The sequence below is a fragment of the Zosterops lateralis genome, assembly GCF_965231275.1.
Source record: "Zosterops lateralis genome assembly, chromosome: 9".
Lineage (NCBI taxonomy): Eukaryota > Metazoa > Chordata > Aves > Passeriformes > Zosteropidae > Zosterops > Zosterops lateralis.
The window spans coordinates 21,083,246-21,105,770 of NC_139769.1; the positions used below are offsets into that span (position 1 = coordinate 21,083,246).

Genomic DNA, 22,525 nt, shown 5'->3' on the forward strand with positions numbered 1-22,525 from the left:
TAAAAGTGCATCTCTCAAAGGAAGGAAAATTACATGTTTACACAGGAGAATGACAAAGTAAAAACCACAGAGAAATATCACAAACTACAGCTTAAACTGAAGTTATACAGCCTCCATAGTGAATCATATTTCATAGGCAGATGAGCAAAATTAAGAATGTTAGATTAATCCTGTGAAAGCAATATTTGAAGTTCATTTAAGCTGCTGTGAAAATTAATGCCACAAAAAAAAAATCTCGTTTTGCCTTACAGCAAAGAATAATAAAAACAAATAAATACGCCATTAACGTAATCAAAGATGGGGGCACATATTTCCCCTCTGAACAGAAGAAATGCAGTATGGTCTAGAATAAGCTTTTGAAATTGTGAATAAAAGTTGATTGAATAAATGACAAAATTAATTTAAAACTATTTCACAATTAATCAAAAGGTCAAAAGGGAAAAAGGACTCTTTTAACAAGTCTTACTGTTGCAGGGCAGCTCTGGTTTCTATTGGCCCTGCACACCTGCAGGAATCCCAGCACAGGGCTGCGAGGAGCGCTGAGCCACGCAAGACAAGATGCTGTGGGATTCAATGGCAAAATGATCTGTCCTGATACATGGGTGGGCATTGATTGGCAAAATCACAGGAGGCTCCAATGGTTCTCAAAACAAAGAGGGGCAAGTCTGGTGAACTGAATATCCCTTACTTGTTTCAACATGACATTTCCCAGCATACAAAAAAATCTTTTGCAAACTATTCCACCCACGCAGACCCTTTTCCTTAGAGGGATTCTCATTTATCTAGCATAATCAAACCCAGCAGACATATGGCTTACTCTTCACAGCTAATTACAGTTGCTTCAAGATAACATTAATAAAAAAAAAAAAATTAAAAAAAAAAATAAAAAAAGCAAGCAAATCTGTCAAAATAAAATTAGGAATTTTAGGTAGGTAACTAGCAAACATTATTCCCAAAGTGTACTGCCAAGTTACATTTTAGAGCTATCAATATGAACACGAACAAAAGCAAGATTTATAAATAAGAGGAAGAGAAAAACTTTTTCAGGAACTGATGTGAAAACTTGGAGGGGGCGGGCACAGAGAGCCACAATGACGCCAACATACACTGGGGAAGCCAGAGAAGCATTTACCAGAAAATGTGCAGAGAAAGGGACAGAGAAAGGAACTGTACGACTAGAGACAACAGAAGACTACAAGAATCTTCCCTGCTCTTAGAAGAGAAACCATTAAGCATTCCAGTCTCTACTAACAATTAGAACACAAATTCAACTTCCACAGAATAAAAAATGCTTACCCATTGAACCACTCCTATTAAACCACAGCTCAAAAAAGCACTGTCAAGAAACAGAACCACATCTACCAAGGAGCATTTCTCCTACAGTTGTGGTTTCCTTAAAGAATTCTGAGAAAATGTCAAGAATACTTACACCAGTAATCACACATGGAATTACCACTTCTGGCCAACACACTATACCCATATCATCTACATGTAAATGTATTTGTGCCAACAAAACGTGGGGCAAAGAAAGATTCTCCTTCCATCTGAAATTTCAGTTCTTTGATTCTGAACCACTGCAGAAACAACTAAGACTTCCCAAATTTCAAGGTCCATCAGGATAACTGGAAGTTATGTATGGCAGAACTTCAATAGTCATTGAAGTTCTAGTCACAAAACAAACTTAAATGCAGCAAAATGTCTGATTTTCAGTAACTGACAAAAGAAAGACTCAGGAGTTTTTCAGAACAGAGCTAGTTTGAAGCCCTATACAGTTGATATGAGGGAACCTATAATATTGTGCAATTCTGAACTCCAAAATTACAATGTACTATACACATTAAAGTCCCTAACATTTAATTTAGTACTTTGCATGTTCCTTTTTTTTTTTTTTGCTTTGCTCTCTTCCTTTCAGCAGAGCTTTAATCCCCTTTTATGCATTTAACCCTAAATGATCACCCAGCTCTCTTCCAAAGCAAGGACTCTGACAGATGATCCTGTACTTGAATGAGGCTTAACTGGATCTTAGTTTAAGTGCAAAAGGAGCACTCATTGCTTGTACAAAGTCCAGAACAACAGAGATTCCATGCCTGGTGCTGCTCTGCAACAAACTTGTGTACAAAGGACTGCAAAGGTTTCCACACGCACCACCACCAGGAACAGTCAGCAAAAAAAACAGGTACTGAGTAAAGATTCCTAACTGACATTCTAGCCAGCCACAACACAAAAAGAAACATTTATACCCCAAAACATCCCACAACGACTACATTCCTTCACGTTGAAAAGTTCAGTAAGTCTATGATTCGCCTGCAGGCAACCTGACACTGGGAGATATTAGCGAGAGGCTTCCAGGCGTAAAAGGAAGTCTCACTGCACACACCCCAGTACAGCTCCTTTGCACTGCCTAACACCAGACAGAGGTTAAGCAGGTCTTTAGAAGTCACATCAAAGTCACACTCACTTCAAGAAGATGTGAACATCCAAGTCTGTTTTTCAGTACATAGCAAGTTTATGCAAAATATGACACAAAATTCAAATCTACAGCACTGGAAGAGGAAGCACATCTCAGCCCACACCCTGGTGAGTGGGTCTGCTCCTCATTCATGTTTCAGGCACTGCTGGCAAAAGCAATGATTTCACACTGTACATTAACTCTTTACTTCATTAGGAACTCTAACAGCTTTTTTGGGTTTTGGCTTGGTATTATGGCTTGACTTGACTTACAGTTGTAGGTCAGACTCTCCAGTTTATGTAAGAACTTTCATATGCCTTGCCAAAACATTATTTTGTAATTTCCTGCAGTCATAGTCTTCAGTTAATTACATTAGATATTCCTGTGGCTGCTTACAGCAGCAGTACACTAGAGGGACTATTTTACTACTTTCCATAGCAGTAGCATGTCTGAGTTTAAAATGTCCCTTTCTAAAGTATTTTAGTGGTGTCTCTTTTTAATCTTGTTTCTTTAAAAAGAACTTGCAAATCATGCAGTTAAAGAACAGATTAAGTACATTTCAAAAGTACTTTTCCACTTTTAGAAGAAACAGAAGGAAATCATTCTGCAACTCACTGTCTCCCCAAACAAGCAATAATTCCATGATACTGACAGCTGCTGTAAGGACTATGCCCATATTTATACTTCTGATATTTACCTAAACTGAATATTTTAAGTGATCAACAAATATTGATGGCAACAGTTACATATCTTACGCCAAAACCTAGAAAGACTCACTTGTGGTTAGATATCAAGGCAGTTACTTCCATGCAGGCACTTAAATCAGGATGGGTTTTCCTAAAACAGGTAAAAGTCAGAGTTCTGGGCAGATCATGAAAAATAAAAAGCCAGTGCATATAAAAATCCAGTGTTTCTGGAGAACACCTCATACATTCTCTGCATCAAGGGGCGAGGCTCTTATGAGGCCAACTTGAAGTGCCACGTATGCAGGAAACTTTAAAGCCAGAACTGCCAGCCATGCCCATATGCTGAGTGAGTTCTCATGAAGATGTTTTCACTCATTCACCAGACTGGTGAGGAGGAGGGGAAAGAGAAACATCATTTTGACACTCAGAGATAAGAGGAAAATGCTATACATAAATACATTCTCATATGACTTATATTAAGCAAGGTTTATTATTTACTAGTGTAGCATTTACCAGGCTCTGGACAACACTAAATCAATTTGGAACAGAGGGGGGGTGGGTGGCAGTTGAAATATATATATATATATATTGATTAATATGTATTGATATTGTACACTAATCCATCATTAACTTTTGAACCAAAAGACCTCTAGGAACCACTACATTTCCATTTTACTTGGTTAACAGATGAAAAAAAAAAAAAAAAGAAAGAAAATCCATGAAGCCACAGAACTCCAGGGTGATTACACAGCTGCTGATCTAATGAGCATATTATTCCAAGTAAAGCGTGTTCATAAGTTAAACTGAACATTTTCCCTCCATCTGCCTTCTTCGGGTACCGTGTTAGTAGTCCATGTTGGTTTGGGTTAGTTTTAATCAAACCACAAGCCTCTAGGGAAGCAGAAAGGATGAAGGCTTTTCAAAAAGGCAAAATGAATGAAAACTCCTTAAAATTGAAGGAAAGAAGGAGGGAAAAAAAATAATAACACAGAGAGAGAGAAGAAAAAACCTGACCTAAAAGCAAATCTTTGTTTCACATACTAGCAACCTCTAACAGGCCCTTAAAAACAAAAACCAGATTTCAAATGCCAGCTGTGCAAATATGCCTCTACTAAATACTGTTGTGGCATGCACTGAAGTGTCAAAGCCATACAGACACAAAGATGTGAAAGACAATTTACAGCCTTGGCACCTGCACCAACACCTCCTTAGGAACAGGACAGACTGCAACCTCCAGCAGGTAGAAATGGCATCATCTGTTTCATTACACACAGCTTCATGTATAGCTATATCCTGATTTTCACCTCATTCAGATAATGAAATCCAATCTTTAGGTGTGGAGCACTGATAGGTGCAATCCAAAGGAAAGGCACAAATTTCCACTGGGGTAATCACCAGCTGCGGGATGCTGCCTGTTTTCTCATTGACACCACCTTCAGCCATCCTGATTCTGACACTCTCGTTATCTGTGTCCATTTTTCCATTTCCACTGAACTACACCCTAAGAAAACACATCTCAGGACTATTTCATCCCTCCTTCCCATCAAGGCTTAGCGCTGGCATAGGAGCAGTAAGGAAAACAGACCGACTGTCCCAGGGAACCACGGCAGAGAAATTCACAACCCCGAGCCAAGTCTTTGTGACTGACAGGAGCCTGCCAGCAACTGCGGGGAAAAAAGGTTTGAAACCAGGTGCCAAATGCTTTCATGTAGAGGCAGCAAGGGTACAACTGCTGTAAAAGCTGGTTTTGGCAGTCATGCACATTTCCTCTGAGCACTGAGCCCCAGCTCCAGCTGTGAGAGGAGAGCTCAGAGGTGCTGTTGTGCTGCAGGGGGAAGGCTCCCTGGCTGTGGGCATGCAGATCTCCATACCCTACAGGCACTGCCCTAGGAAATATCATCTCAGATGCATTCTTCCTACTGTTAGTGAGTGTCTCCACAATGAAGTGGCAGGAAAGATTCTCCAGAGTGGGATGGAGAGGACCCAAAAAAACCTCCTGGGTGTTGCCGATCTGTTAGATCTGTTTGTAGATAGGCGAAATACAGAGATGCAAACCACTGGGACTTCAAAAGCTCCGGGGAATCAATAGCTACAGAAGATGCAACGTTTTCTTTAAAGTCTTCTAAGAAGGAGAGTGAGTGATTCCAGGCAGTTTGGAATCAGAAAGGCAGACAAAGCTTTTAGAACACAATTTTTACAAACCACTCAGATATGAGGACAGATGACCTGATGTCCAAACGGACAAGTTGATGCCAAGAATATTTACCCCCTTTTGCACACTGAACATTTTACTCCTTTTATCAGAAGTGACAAGTCTGATCATGCAAACTCTGGAACTAGAATAGTGGGACTGGATGACAGAACTGCACACATGATTCCTAAACATTAAAGGAGGAAAATCAAAACCGAATGAATGCTCTCCGGGAATCTGTAAAACTCAATACCGTGTTACTAGAACTATAATGAGCAAGTCTTGACTAATCAATATCCAACAATGGACACAAAAATATATCTATGTATTTTTATTTTAACTGTGCTTAAAGCCCCATTTTTCAAATTTTAGGTCTCTGACAAAGCTACAGTCACTATCCCAAAAGCAAGCAAGGTTCCCTAGATAGCTCTGTTCTTACAGGGAAATGAAAAAGTTTAAATTGCACAAGGAGCACAGTCATGCTCATCCCTTGGTTCATTTTGTCCGCAAAGCCGAGCCTCCCTAACGCAAGCAGGGAGGGAAGGAGTTTGAGCAGCTGCTTCCTGTCTGCAACTCGTGGTTTTGATTCTTTGAATACCTCCCAGCCCTCACCATGCCTTCTGGGGTGTTAGGTTTGGGGCTGGTATTTTGGTTGGGTTTTTGTTGTGTTTTTTTTTTTTTTTCCTCTTTTTAAGATCTTGCTTAAAGAATGACAACCTTACTTTAAGAATTGCTGTGTTATAAACACTGCAACTTACAAGTGCAGACTGCCTCAGAGCATGCTGTTGTTCTAAACATGGAATTGGCGTTTGTCCTTTCTGGTGCATTTACTATATTTCAGGTTTTGCATAGAGGGCAAAAGAATAAGAAAGGATATTCCTAGGACAGTACTGCAAAACCTGTCTGCTATGCTGTCATCCCACTTCCCTTCAGAATAAACACTACAAGGATAACCTATACTTAGAAACAGCATCTTCGAGCTGTATTCAGCTTTGATCAAGTGCTTGTTTTCAATGCTTTTTGAACACTCTTACTGATGATACCATAATTTTTACTATTTTTTATACGGGTCATAACAATAATCAATCATGAAAGAAAATGGCTTTTTCCTGAATTTTAATACATTTTTTTTTTAACCTAAATGTAAGCATTCCTTTAAAATGCCTAATGACTAAACAGGGAGATTATCAAAGGTGTTCAGACTTCAGACATGTGGGTTGTTTTTTTTTAATTGGAAAGAATGTAAATCAGTGCGGTATGTTTTCCAAAGTTATATTTCTTTTGTCCCTGCCTTTTAACAAACCTCAGAAGACTATTTTTACATGTTTTGAAAAGAAAAGCAAATTCTCTAAACTGCAACCACCAGTTTGTACATTTTATACATTCGTTTTGGGTGTTCGTGACCTTGGATGTTTAAAATTGGCATACAGATATTTTAGAAGGAAATTAATGCTTGCATATTGATTACTGATTGCACCTCCAATACTGTTTTAGGTATGCATCCTGCAGTTTAAGTGACATGTGGTTTCCTCACTCCCACTGTGTTATTTCGCTTTAATATTTAAACAGATTCTTTGTCAATTTTGATCCTTGCAAGAACAATACTCAGAGGAGGCTGTGCAATGGAGGTTTTTCTTCCTCTCTTCTGCTAAAAGCAGAGGAAGAGGAGTTCTTCCTGTCTTGGGTGAACCAGTCACTTCCACACTTCTCCCTTTTCTGAGTTAACTTTAACCATTGACTACACAAATTTAACTAGTGTATGGCTTTGCCTAGTGATACCAAGTCACACCTGAACCATGAACTGAATGTACTCCAGTACACAATCAGTGAAGATAGGAATATTTATTAGGCATAAATGCACACTGTATATCTGCAAGAAAAAAAATCCCTTCTACAGTTCAAAGGGAAGTAAGTTGTTCTCTTTGCTGCAATTACCCTCCAGCTGGCTCACAAAAGCCCACAGCAATTTTTGAGGCCTCACACTCTTAGGAGATCTCTCTACCAGAAGAGACAAGGGATTAGATTAGTCCAATAGAAAAGCACTTGCCTCCAATCCTACAAAACCATAGAGAGTAAACAGGATGGCATGACTCAGACATTTCACTGTCTTCCACTCATTTTAAAAATCATCAGCTTTGATACGGGATTAAAAAAAAAATTAACTTGAGAAGACATTCTGCAATGGAAGTGGCATTGTCAGCTTCTATTGAAACTTGGTAAGAGCAGTGGTTTGGTTTTGTCCCCAGTCATCTGTTCATTTAGATTAAAAAAAGATCTAAAGTACCCTTATAGTAGCAGAAGAAAATATGCAGAAAAATACATTCCCATCATGTTTGTACCCAATTCTCCTTGAGCTGGATCCTTGTACTGAAAATTACAAAATGAGAGAAACTAACTTGCTGGTTTTATATTTTACTGTTTAATTATTGTCTTATTACCTTGAACATTCAGCAGCTTACAGATTGTATTATCTACGTGCTACACTTCCAAAATGCCACTGCAGAACTAAAGAGAATATGGGATTAATTCCTCTCTTTTTAATTTTTTTTTTTAATGTTGTTCTTTAGCTTTCACTTGTCTGTCAGTTTAAAACAACATTTCGAGTTCTTAAAGTCTGTGATGGGGATCTTAGTATGTATTTTAGATGTAGATACTGTGGTAAAAATAAGAGCAAACCAGAGATACCTATCATTAACCATGCAGTCATATTTACAATTAAGATGTCTCCTGGAATTTCACCAGCTCTGCTGACTACAGAAACTTTTGCCCTCTATTTTGTGCTCTTCACCCACTGTTCTAACTCAACTCTATGTTCACGTCATAAACTACATTTGAGAACTGATAAGCAGAGACAGAAGGAGGGATAGATTTCTTAGCATCTTATTCTGAAGGGCAGGTAAGGTCCACTGCTTATTTCCCAGCTCTGCCTCAGCACAGGCAGTAATCTCTGACATTAATACTGCCTCTTAGAGCACACAGAACTGTACCCCACTTTTACTCCATAGGGTTTGTAGGCATTTCCAAATATTTGTTGTGGAACTGTGCTTAAAAACATTTGTGACAGGGCACAGGACTGAACACGTCCCACATTGGTTACAAGTCATAAAGCTTTATCTAAGGCCAACTTCAGTCCTCACTATTTATGATAAAAACACCAGTAGCACATAACTCTTGACATGAATTTAGTTGGGTATTTCAGTCCAATACAGTGAGTCCAAACTAAACCCAATATCCCAGGCATTATTAGCCCTGCTCCAGTCAATCTCAGGAGCAGCCTACAGTGAGCAAATGCAAGAGCCAACCGCAGGCAAGCAGAAGCACCCAGAGAACACACCAGAAAAGGTCATGCTTTGTGAAAAACAGGCTCCCACATCATTTGTAGTCCATGCAGGAAGGCATTTTGGGGAGAATAATTTTGGAAAAAATATATTGTAATTAACCAACATTGCATAAGTGGTTTAATCAAACAAACAACATGAAAGATAAACCTTGTCTGATACCAACATTCTCCTAGCATTTTGCCACAGATATTAGAGTCTCAATGAAAGGCACTATTTGTGCTAGAGTGTTACATTTTTATGGGTCACATGTCACAGGGGGGATTTCAAATTGAAAGTTGCAATTTGTATCTAGCAATCCGAATTGCACCTCTACCTTCATTTTTTTTTACATCAAACTTCAAATCTAAAACCAAGATCAAAATATATACAAGCTAATGAACATTAAATTGAGTGCAACAGCCTCAATGCTGATTTTTTTTAAAAGCTATTCAGCATTACAGCTTGTAATTTTATCCCACACTACTTATAATGTTTCTTAAAATTGTGTTCCTCAACATATCTTCCTTTTTTACTTGGCAGGCACTAATTTGACTGCTCACAGGTATTTCCAACAGCACAAAAATTGCCTTACTGCACTCATACCAAAAATAGTAGCAATGAAACAGCATCAAAACCATCTAAGCTGAGGCAGATGCATGAAATATATTCTTCGGGCAACAGCAAAGTCAGAAGATTTGGAGAGATAGAAGTTTCAGGAAATAAGAGAGACGTCAACAGGAGAAAGACGTGAAAAAGTTGAAGGAAGGAGAATGAGGCACTAGAGGAAGAGGAGAAATATGATTCAAAAGACTTAATGTAGTCAGCTTCTGAAAAGGTTTGAAATTAAAAAAACATCACCTCGAAAAGTAAAAAACAAGGTAAGAACACTGAAGCCAAACCTGTAAAGCAAATGAAATATAAAATGAGAACAAAGAAAGTAAGGGTTCCCTCCATGGTAATTTGTTTAAAAAAAGAGAGATGATCCATGTTTTCTACCAAAAGGAACAAAAATATCAACATAGGAACTTTGCAAGCTGCATTAACATCGTTAGCTTGTTGCTGTAGCTGAGGTACCTACAGCATGCAGAGCACACACAATGGAGATTTTGTGAGGTGTCTGGAGAAGATGAGGACAAGACACAGTCTGGATTTAGATTTAGCTTTTGGAAACTTTAAATTACTGCTGTTCAAAGATAATATAGCCATTAAAACCACTCTCCTCCAATACTTTTACACTGTAGCCTATGGAGAAATGCCCAAAAGACCTGCATACAACAAATGATAATTATCGATTTTATTTTCAGATCAAGGCCCAGTTGTTGGTCAAAATGAAGTGTTACATATCTAACATACAGGCTGGGCTACTGCCAGACAAGTTTAAATTTTCAGTGGATTTTTGATTACTGATGTACTTCATTTTCCCACTGTCTGTGACAGTTGGAACATGCACCACATGGTCTCCATCTTCAGAACAACTCCTACTACAACGCTTTAAGATCCAACAGAGCAGGCAAGGAAAACGGCTTCTGACGGGATTCTCTGCCTTGCTAGCTCAGGGCTCCTCTATGAGAAGCTGCACGGACAAGGCACTTTTCCCTTAAGACTTTCGTCTGCCAAGTGAACTAAGATGGCTTAGTTTAAAGCCGCCATAAGGTCTGAGGCACCCTGTCAGATGGATTCTTTCCTACTGGTCAAACAGCTTTGAAACCAAGGTAGAGAGTAACAACATTTGCCTGAGAATGCTGACTTGGCTTTAACACTTTACCTTACACATCCAACATATCCATAACTGAATTCCCCTTCACAGCCGGAGTTCTACACTTGCAAACAAGCAAAGAAGCAGGCATTGTTCTGGTACTATATCTACCAAAGCAACCAATTTCACTGCCTCAGCAAACTGTTTTCAACACACACACAGAGCAAAACAAGAGTTAATGTTAGTAAATTTAGATCATATTTTTTATTGTATTAGAGGACTGTTGTGGTTTTTTTTTGGTTTTTTGGGGGGTTTTTTTGTGGGGGTTTTTTTGTGAGTTTTTTGTTTGTTTGTTTGTTTTTGGTTTTGTGGTTTTGTTTGTTTGTTTGTTTGTTTCAAAAAATCCCATGAATTAGCATAGAAAGCAGCTCAATTTCTCCATGAAGCCTACATTATTTTTACTTGGAAAAAAATACTTTATCTCAAATGCTTCTGAAAACAACTGCCTCTAAACCAGGACCTGTATTCACCTTCATCTTCCATTTCTGGACAACCACTTGGAAAATAACTGAGCTTTTTGGGGTTTCATTCTCAATAGAGCAATGCAATAAAGCATCTTTCAGGACTCCCAGAAAAATATATCTAAGGAGAAAAAAAAAGTCTGTGCTCTCTTTCCTAAAGGAGACATCTTATCATTTAGTCATAGCTAGAAACATCCTGACAACATTCGCTGGTTTATTTACACATACTCCATCTACATCAACAGTAGGAGATGAAGACCTGTGTTTCAGATCTTTCTACGCCCTCAGACACCTCAGACTGCCAGTACTGCCCTGAGTCTCTGCTTCTGCAAACACACACAAGCAGAAATTTAAAAAAATATGAACACATGACAGAGCACACTACACTTCCCTACCTTGCATGGGATTTTTTGGGTCAGCCCAGAGCTGTGCATTGGCACAGGAACTCTTGCTGTTTTCTATGTAGCATTTACTCTGCCAGGATCTTGATCAACTTCTGGAGTTCCTAATCCAGGCTTCTAAAAAGTACTACTGCTCTAGTATTTTTTACTGCCTTGTTTTTTCTATGACACAGGAGCTGTTTTCTGGATTCAAACACCCCAAATAGTTTTCAGTCACATTTGTGAGTACTGATTTGGTAAGAAATAGAAAGCTAAACCCTCTTCTCAATGTTCTTTAGTTCAGTTTTAAATGAGGAATCAGTTGACTTCATCTCAGAATTTGATAAATGAAATCTGAGACATTCAGGAAAAGTAAATCCAGTACTGGTCCACATTTCTGGTTTCTTGAGACATCCCAGCAGTTCATATATTGATCAATATATGTTACAAAGCAATACATGAAGCATAGACAGTTGCATGAATTATCTTGCCTAAACACCTGAATACTGCATTACAAACTGACTACTGCCTAATGTCAACTTTCTTCAAGAAAATATGGCTCTAAACAAAATACATAGCTTAGTTAAAACCTTGTTTTGACAGTTTCCAAACAAATGACAGTACATTATATCTTGTAAATCCTAAAATAGTTTTATTGAATAATTTATGTGAAAATTCTAAGTTCCTCCTCACAACTTCATCTTTGGAGTGGTGGGGGGTTTTTTTTCCACTTAGACAAAGAAAATAAAACTTCATCAGAATATCAGCTAAGAAATCTTTCTTCCTTTTCTGAGTTTTGGTGGTGCAAGACACCGTAAAAGACTGTTCTCACTGTACAGTGAGAACATAGAAAACATACTCTGAGAACATACAAAATATGTTCTGAATAAAATGCAAGAGGAAGCCAGTTAAACCAAATTGAATATCTCTTCTTTAGAGGAGAAAAATTAAGGAAGAGACTCTCATATTAAGGTTCTAGAGAATTGTAGAAATTTCAACAGAGCTATAGTTCTCTTCTGATGAGTAGGAGGTACCTGTCTACTATGCAGAAACATCTGAAGATGCATTTCAACAAGCACAGGAATAATAAGACCAGTCTTCTAGCAAAACCAGGAGACAAAACAAAACTCCAGAAACAAACCTGAAATGCATAAATGGAAGAGGCCCAAGAAGCACTGCAGGATGGGGACACACACCAGACTGCAGGGCAGAGTGCTGAGAAGGGCAAAGAATGCAGGCAGCAAAGGAGACAAGGCAGTGATGAAGAGTAAATAGCAACTAACCACAGAAAATCAGTTTAAATATGAAGTGATGAAAGCTTAAGTAGGAATGATCAGACAGATTGCACTCTTTTGGGTGTCAGGCAAGGGTGAGCACAGGGCAGCACCAAGAGGCAAACAGGGAAGAAGGAAACCAGCAGCTCTGCTGCCCACAGCCCTCTGCTACTTGCTGTGGTTAGGGCTTTGTTAACCTGAAGTCTCAAAGTGGCACCTTTTTCTAGTATTTAGCAGACTGTTGGAGACAGGGTTGGATTAGTCACTTCCACAAGAGAAACAGATGTAAGGAATTACCAAAAAGCCCCACAATTTGAATAGAAATATTCTCATGCACTCCCATTTAACTCTGTATCCAGCATCAGCATGGTTAATCTAATTAATAATACACACAAAGGCAAGATTTAAAATCAGTTTTGTTGTGACTCCTACAGATTCCAAATTCATGCCACCCACTTGTGGGTGGCAAATCTTCATCAAATAAAACCCCAAAAATGTAAATGTGATTTACTTTATAAAAGTTCAAAAATCAAAGTACATGTTATGCTCAAGTTCCTTCACTAAGTTTTGGCAAGATGCTTGCTAGATATAGGAAAATTACTCTCTTTCCTATGGTCTGAAAAAGGTTAATTCATATTCCAATTTATTTAATTTTATAAGGAAATATCCATAAAAAGAGAGACAGTATTGAGAATTTTATATCAGATGTCTGGTCTAGCATCCACTTTTTCCATGACAAAACAACATGATAAAATGTGTTCATAATATTAATATAAATTAAAAGATTTATTCTAATTTAAAGCAAATTTGTACTAATTTGGCCAAGAAAAACCTGTTTGTTTTCTAATATGGTGTGATCATGCTTTTAACAAACACTTTTTTGCCACAAAAAATGCAACTGAGAAAAACCATCTTATATCCAGCCTCCAAGTTAGCATATACAAAAATGTGGACCTCACCATTTTAAAAATGGTATGATGACATTTTTAATCAGGTGGTTTAAAAACTTTCATTAACTTCACAGAGTTAATTGAACTTCAAGATTCCTAATGAAGCTTGTTTACCAACACCCAGATTGTTTCTCACAGATCACAGACTGTGTCCAACCACTATTTAAGGTACTCAGTTGGTCTCAACTTTCCTTTTAGTTAGCTGAAAAACTCTAAGGGAGGTCTTCCCCAAATCAAAACATTAAAACTCAGTCTCAGAATAAACCCAGAACTACATCACTCAACAATATTTAGTAGAGCAAATAAGTTCTCAGCGAAGCTGCCATATACACAAGTGCTTAAATCTCAACAAACGCTTATGTGTGTGTATATGTGTGTATATATAGTATGTATATGTACATATATATAGTACTTTTCAAACAAGCTGGTGTGAACAAAAGATATGATAAAATCATAAGAAGCTGCAACAGCCAAGTAAATAATCTTAAAAATGTGCACAGCTATTCTTGGCTAGCCACTTGTTTCAAACAACTATTAATTTATTATTTATTATCTAAGTGAGGAAAGCATTTGAAAGAAAAATTGAAGGTGAAATAGATATTAAGAAATTAGGTCTTACTCCTTATTCCACTGCTTTTGAAGGCATGAATACATTTTATGGGATCATCCCACTGCATGGCAACTACAACCTTTTATCAGGACTTTGATAGTGATAATATTTAGACAAGTCAACTGTTTGAACAGGGCTGCCACAAGCTTCGCATTGTGTCCCTTCCTCATGCCATGTTTTATTCTCCAAGGCTTCTGTCACCTCCTGGTTATGTCCTCGAGCCCAGACACAACTCCCAAGGTATATTCAGGTACAGCAGTCAGAAGGCACACAGCTGGGGCTATGTCTCATACCACTCAGGAAGATTATTCTATTTTTGCCTAGCACTGGGGGAGGAAAAACCTACATTACACCCCACTGAGTCACTATGCAATCAACAGCATCTCTTTAAACTGAGCTGTGAGTTTTGGACAACAGTGAAGGTTGAATGGGAATTAGTGTAAAACTCCCCAACCCACCAGTGACCTACATTCAATTTTCTACTCTACTCTCCTTCAAGGGCACAGGCAGTAAACCCTCCCTCAAGTAATCTACATATTTTGGTTAAAAAATGGACTACATAGTACACTGAATTATGCAGCTCATAGCAATTAGCCACTGCAAGAAACATACATCATGTACTTTCACAATGTCACTGATGGAGTTTTGCTCCAATTAGTTCTACTTTAGAAACACTTTAAAACTTCCACCAACTTAAAATTGACTCGGGGACTAAATTTTACTTACGTGAACTAGCCCTCAGTTGGCTTTTTCAAAGTAATTCTGTCAAGTGTTCTTTACGTGTTCCCAGAACAAAATGGGATCCGGTTTAAGACCTAAATGCAGCCTACTCAAACTTATATACAGCTCTAATTTGGCAATTTTATCATATTAAGGTTAAAATATGTGTATGAAAATAAGGTGTATGAAAATATGCTCAGAATAGTACATTCCAAAAATTCAAACAATATTCTTTTGTCAGCCCTTTCAGCATCGTCCTGCATTACACAGTATAACTATTACCTAAGGCTCTCCACAGGCTGCTCCAGAGACCCATGCTGGCATATCACATTTTTTAAACTCCAACTGGGTGAAACCTAAGGTCTTATTTACTTGTAGAGGCTAGCAGTAGCTAAAGTGTGCAGTTTAATTTTACTTTTGCTAATATTTTGCAAATATTTTATTTGCCAGTACTTTCATTTCTTCTGTAATATTACTTTCTACTTAGCAACTGTCATTATTTACAACTGTTTCTAAACACATTGCCAAGTTTATCAGCTAATAGATTCATCATAAAATTTTACACTGAATGATTTAGTTGTTGAATGGTTGGTTTAGGAATTAAATCCTCAGTGTTCAACTGCCATTGTTTCACCTTTGAAATCTCATGAAGAAAGCCATGAAAATGCAAACAACCTGTTTAATAGAACTTTTCCAAATAAATCTCATTTCATGCATCAAAGTTTCATCAACAACATTTAAGGCCCAAAACCTACGATCACACATTTCTGCTATAACATATTTTAACAAGAAGAAAAAGCCACATCCCCAAATGTTTCAGTGTATACACAGAAAGATGCATTAATTTTCCTAGCAAGGTAGTGTTTGTGATCTAATCAAATACAATGTAAGCTTTTCAGATTTATAGAAAAATACAGTGCAATACATATTCTGACATATTTTTCCATTACCCATCTATTCAATTATCCATGCTTTTCAAAGGCATGTGGAGCTGACATTCATTTGTAATACAACTACTGTGTCAGAATTAAGAACCAGAGAATACAATGACATAATTCTTGAGTAGCAAACACTTCTCTAGCCTTGTCACCACCTCTAACACAGTTTGCAAATATTTCTCATTAATTCATACCTATTTCCTTTTTATGAAATACTCAAACGGCGTTTCCTGCTGCAAACCATTCACTGCAGCTTTCACTTTCTACACAAGTTGGACAGAAAAAGCAGCGAGTGAATTTACAAGCAATCTCTATGCTTCAGGTTAAACAAACCCTGAGCTTTTGATACTTAAAAAGAAACAAGCAGCAACTACTGGACTTTTCACTGAAGTAGCCTCCTGCTTTCCATAAACGTCCCAACCATACAGAGCTGAAGGCAGTCACCCTCATGCCTGGAGGACAAGGGGGATCTCTGCAGAATGAGAAGAGAAATCATGGCCTGCCTGGCTTTCCCCCAGCATAGGAATACCTCCCAGGTGTGGCCCAGGATGCCAGTAGCAGCTCCTCCTGGAGAATGCTCCACATCCTAACTCCTCAGAGGAAATCACAACACCGCTCAGGTGATGGTTTAAACCACATCACCCTAGTGACCAATTTGTGCCTCTGGGGTAGAGTTCAAGGGCAGCCCAATCACTCTGATGGAGGTTTAATCACATGTTAAACTCATTATATAAAAAGAGATGGGGGGAAAGAAAGGCAGAGGGGAGAGAGGAGGGTTAGGAGGCATCTTTCAGTACTTCACATCATTACAACAACACAAAAAAAGGAGGCAAAAACCAAACTTAACAATTATATTCAGTAATTCTCCAACTTTTTCCTACTAGAATGGAGCAATGAAAAAAATAAAATTTATTCTTTTATAACTATGCATGATATAACATATCAAGTCAAATGAACACCTGTTGTCATCATTAACACATACAGCAAAAGACATTTGGCAAGCAATACGATAAATATTTCAAGTTGTTCGATTCTCAACACCATTTTCACTTGTTTGCGCTTCTTTGCCTCCTTATCTTTCATTTTTATCAAGATACAGTCAGCTAAGATTCAAAGTGAACTGCAGGAAACAAGAAAAGCAGGTAAGAGTGCAAAGCTGTATTCTAGGTAACTCATAGTGCTGCTTTGGTCAGCCTCTTGCTCAGACAGAAGGCCAGGCACAGAGGAACCACAGTGATTATTAGGAAAGAAACAGTTTACTAGAACCATAGTAATTAAGCTAAGCTTGATGTAATCAAAGCCCTTCAAGGATAAACCAATAAGAATCTGAATACCTTTTATTCAGGTCCTGCACAAAATGATTTCCCATTTTAAATGAGGTGCCCGATTTACTATTACTTTTGAATAAGCATCCTACTGTATCTTGAACATGACCTCTTTATTTCAAGACCCAAAAGAAAGTTTCCTACCCTTCTCTGGCAGTGAACCATTTCACTGTCACCGAAAAAAAGAAAAATACACACACAAACCTCTTCAAAATTGAGATGAGCTCCATCTGCAAATCATTCATTTATTACCTTCTGGTTTTATCTGTAGTTTATACTATTGTTATTTAGACCAGTAATTTTAAATTCAGGAAGTCTGCGTTTAAATGTCAGTTTCTCCATCGCTTTCTGGTTACTGAAATGCTTTTATTATAAGCACTCCAAGGAATTAATCAGGTTTAAAAACATTTGTATAAACAAATGTGTGAGGAGATAAAAGTCTTAGAACCTGTTAAAGCTATTTATTACTCAACTCTCCTCTTCCTCCAAAACTTCTTTCACCTCAAAAGGAAATGTACACTACCAGAATTCAGTGTTACGAATTCAGTGTCCCCAGGATAGGTCAGTGACACAGATAACATTCCAACAAGATCATCTTAAGAACAAAAAAATGAGCACAGACACTCAGCTTCATTTTCTCATATTAACAGTTTCTTGTTAACCTTGGCTTTCTAACTGATAACACTTGCTGAAAAACTGAACAGAACTACATTACAGAGGAACAGAAATATTCCATGCACTCCCTTGGATGAGAATTTTTCATTAATGATCAGATATTTGTGATGCGTTCAACATTTCATTATGTGGTCAAACCCAAACATTATTGTTACCCTTTTCATCAGTGGGAAGCAAACATCACAACTTGAAAAGTTATGAGAGACCTGAAAGAAATCAATAAAAATCCATTTTGAAAGACCAGTGAGGTGATAGTCCACTAGTATTCTAGAACGTAAACATGCTAGACTGTAATTCTGAAATATTCAGTCCTAAATACATATGCCCATGTAGAAGCTATAAGCCCCTACTTATGCTTTTAGCTTTATTGAAGTGATATGACTAGAAATTTGTAGCCTACTTGGCAATCACCACTGCAACAAAGTGTTACAGTTAAGGACACTAAATTTATCTAGTATTGCTGATGGTTTCCCTGGTCACGCCATGGCAAACCACTTCTGCAAGTTTTCAGACATGTTTCAAAAAGGAGGTTCATGATCTATACCACCACTCACCTCACTTCTTCATCCACCTCAACACTTTGCTCAAAACTATGATTCGTGTTCTTTGGGTTGCAAGTGATTTTTTGCAGTTTTGCAGCAGGCTGGTATTTTCTTGCTCATTTTGTCCAAAGCATCTCCATGGAGAAGAAAGCTGAAACCTGTCCATTTCTTCTGTTTCCTCATTCCTCCACATGCAGAGGTACGTCTTGGAGAATTTCAAGCGTCATTCATCCCAAACCAGTCCATCTCACTGAAATGCTACTCCTGAAAGCAATTTTTAGTTCCCTGAGCAAACCATTAAGCATTTTTAAGTTTTATTTTACAACTAAAAGAGCTCAGACAATGAAGATACAGAGCTCTGCTTTTAATGATAGGCTTGTTTTTATCAGTTCAATCTCTTTCTTCATTTTAATATCTTCACAGAAATGTAGTATAATGTTTTGGCATGTTCCCCCATGTTCTGAAGTTTTAATGTAACTTTATGAGGGAAAAGTGATCATATTTTGCTCTGTTGTCACACTGATTAAATTCAGCAAACAAAATATGAAACAACTGCAGATAATCTCAACCGTTTCAGTTTTACTGAAGATTTTTTAGATATTTTTCCTGGAAGGGTATATAATTTTTTATAATAACAGTTGCTTTTCGTTGTGTTGATTTTGGTGTGTGTATCTCACAAACATCTGTCCAATCTTCCTGGAATCCATTAAACCTGAGGGAATACTAACACACCAGGATTCTCAACTTCAGCATGACTTCCTCCTGCATCATTGCCCAGATTTCCTTTGCAGCGAGGGAGTGACTAAAATGATCACCAACTACGTGACTTGACTGCAACTCAGTATTTTCACAGCAGTTGCTTGCTTTTACATAAACCAGCCTTTTAAGTGTCACCAGAGTGAGCTACACTAGACATTGTTATATGCTTTTAAACAATTAGGTATTTATTTCATTGGTGGCACTTGATATTTGATCTCCTTGTTTGTCTTTTTAAAATCACAATTGAATATTGTACATTATTTCTAGACATCTAATGCAGGATCCCTGCAAGGGGGATCGCTATGTTCATATTAGATCAGTTATATCATAAAAATACTCCATGCTCAGCTACACATTCTTTTGGAAATTTAAAAGCAGAGCACACAAAAGGTGTTTTTCTGACACTTTTTGGACACCATTTCCTCCCCACGAGAGCCCAAACACAGCTCTCTGAGGCAGGGAGGATCTGTTGACATCAACAGACACCAGAACTAATCCTCATATTCCCATTTCTGCAACCCATTAGTTACAAAGTTCCTTCAGAGAATAGGCATAGCAACAATTTGTTGTGGTGCAGGAAGCAACAAAGGCTGCTGTTGGAGGAGTGTGCAGGGCTCCAAGCTACCAACAGCATCTGCTTATTCTGGCACACAGGTAGAAAGGAAGAACCCTGCGGTAGTGAAAAATGACTCTCCAGCATGGAATTCATAATGAAAACACTGTCTGGCACCTCCAGTGTGTGGGAGAGCACTTCATGCTCTGTCAGGAACTTAATGCAGCAACAATGAAATTTACTGATAGAAAGGTGAATGAGTGGGAATGGGTGAATACCATAGAACTGCAAGAAAATCAAAGCTATTAATAGTTTTAAAAGGCACGATTTAAAGAACCTTCCTATTCCTGTGTAAAGTAGGCCCTCTTTTTTCAAGCACAGTCAGCCTAAAAATAAGAAACTGCTGTTATATTTAAAACAAAAACTTCATCTTGTAACAGCTAATGCTAATATTCATACAGAATGTACACATTAAACACACACGAGGTTATCTGCTTCCATTTCTTATCCTATTCTTTAGCTATTTACGTATTGCGACTTCAGCTTCACCTCTGATTCCCATCTGCTCCACATACACCCTTCTTTTTCTCTAATCAGTGAGAGATCAAAGTCTATGCAAAGTGGAGCACAGAGTTCAAGTCAAATTTTCATATGTTATGTCAAAGCACCTGGAAACAGCTCGTTTAACTCTAACTATTAAGTGCAAGTTTCACCATTACAACAAACATTTTGTAACCAGTATTTCACAAGGCTGTTAAAAATCTTATGTCTATATTGGCAGAATACAGCTGCTACTTCTACAATACTCTGGGTTTGTCTGCCATTTTCTTTAAAGAGTTGAAAAATATCAGAATATTTCAAAAAATACAACTGCCCTCACCAGGTTTCTCACCTTATTTTTTCCCTTCAACCTTAGTTCCTCGAAGGCATACTGTTCACTTACAGCTGATACATTTCCCTTGCTCCCTACACTAGCACGTTTAAATAGTCACTGAAGTCTGTCATACTAAACAAAACATTCCATCTTAAGATGACAAATTCAATACTAATTGCTTTATAAATCAAGCTGGAAGAGTTAAAAGTAACAGATAAGGTTTACAGAGCCACCTCAGCAAAAGTTTATTTATATGTCACCAATAATTAGTACTTGCTGGCTTCTGATATCTGAAGACATCTTCCAGTACATTCAAATGCATAAAAGGCTGTAGGTAATACACACACTCATCACATCACCTGTTTGAGCAACAGTTTGGAATACTTTTTTAAATTATATTCCCTTTTTTGTTCGCACCTGTAATCATTTTAAAATCATTCACATTTTGTACACATTTACAGAGAGCAGGTCAAAGAATTCTTTTTGAAATGGCAGGATGACTTGGTTGCAGTAGCAGGAAAAAACTGCAGCACTTTTTTTTGGCCTTTTATATACATACAACTTCTGTTCAAGGAAGCTAGAGATATACAGCTGTATTGCAGTTGTTGTTCAGAGGAAAATATAATGAAGGGGAAAGTTGAAAAGCAAAGAAGAACTTGAAAAAAGACACTTTCCTATTCTCACCACTGTTAATAACAATCAGAATTTCCTAAGAAGTACATTATCAGATATGCAACTGAAATCTCACGCCACTTCGAGGTATTTTCTGCTAACTGTACAAACAATATACTTAAAGGCACACCAAATAACTTTTCTTTACTTGTAATTTTACTAATTGGAATACAGTTGCCATTTTTCCTTTCACTTCCATAGATGACCTGAAGTTCACAGCCCCTTTCAGAAGCTCACAATGTGCTCCTTTGCCCAGGCTACAGAACATTGAGCCCAGCCCTTCTCAACACTGCTTATGCCAAGCTCCACTTGTGTGTGGCAAGTTTCCACACAAGCACCCAATGAGAACAGCTGAGCAGCAGAGCCATCAGGAACACAAAAGCTGCCCAACACAACCATTGCCAGGGCTGCACAGCCTTGGTCAATTCAGCCGAGCCATCAGGAACCTAAAAGCTGCCCAACACAACCATTGCAAGGGCTGCACAGCCCTGTCCAGCTCAGCATCTCCACCTCTGCACAAGCAGCTGCTCCCCCACACAGAGCTCATCTCATGAGAAAATCCCAGACAGCAGCACCTCTCAAATTTGTCACTGCATTTTCACCTCATGGCTTTCCAAGAAAGGTGACCTGGACTAGAGAAGTCATTGCTCAGATGCACTAAAACTGGAAAACCAGTGCCAGGGATAATTAGCCTATTTGTGCTACATGGCATCTGCAAATAGGAAAAAAAAAAAAAAAATCCATGTCTCTACATTCAAATTGACTTTTGGAAGAAAGATTCAATACTAAGTATCATAGATGGAATATAGAGGGGTTTTTAACCAGCTACTTATATCTATTACCATCTACTTACATAAAATCATATTCCAAAATAAATTGTGTTAAAATTACATATCAAGGGTACCAGAAACATTTTTGGGTTAAATTCACCATTAATTCAGAGAGTGTTTTTGCTGGGTATTCCATGATGCAGCAAGAATAATTTGCACAGTAAAATCTTGCTTTAAAACTAGACTGCATTAAAAACAAGATATCGTTACATGGCACAAAACGAGAAACTTTCAGCAAGTAATTACAACATACAGTATGAAAAATCCAAATATTTGAATCAAGCATTGAGATATCTGACTTAAATACCTTAAATAGGACATTGCTAGTACACAAAAAATAATAAAACCTAACAATTTGAAATTCCTCTGATACTTGCACAATCAAAACAGAAACAAATCTCATTTTTAATGAGCCAAATTTGTCCAAAAGGACTATATTTTAACTAAAAAAGCTTTGTCTTAAATATAAGAAGATAAGATGTTCAGCAAAACTGAAGAACAAATGGAATTACCAGGTTATCTAATTTAATGCTCAATGGACTTAAAACCAGACAAAAGAT

General features: G+C 37.8%; 1 protein-coding gene across 1 annotated transcript in view; it reads right to left on the minus strand.

Moving 5' to 3' along the window:
• Positions 1-22,525, minus strand: part of VAV3 (vav guanine nucleotide exchange factor 3) — a 147,436-nt gene that overhangs the window by 95,593 nt on the left and 29,318 nt on the right. The window lies entirely within an intron of this gene.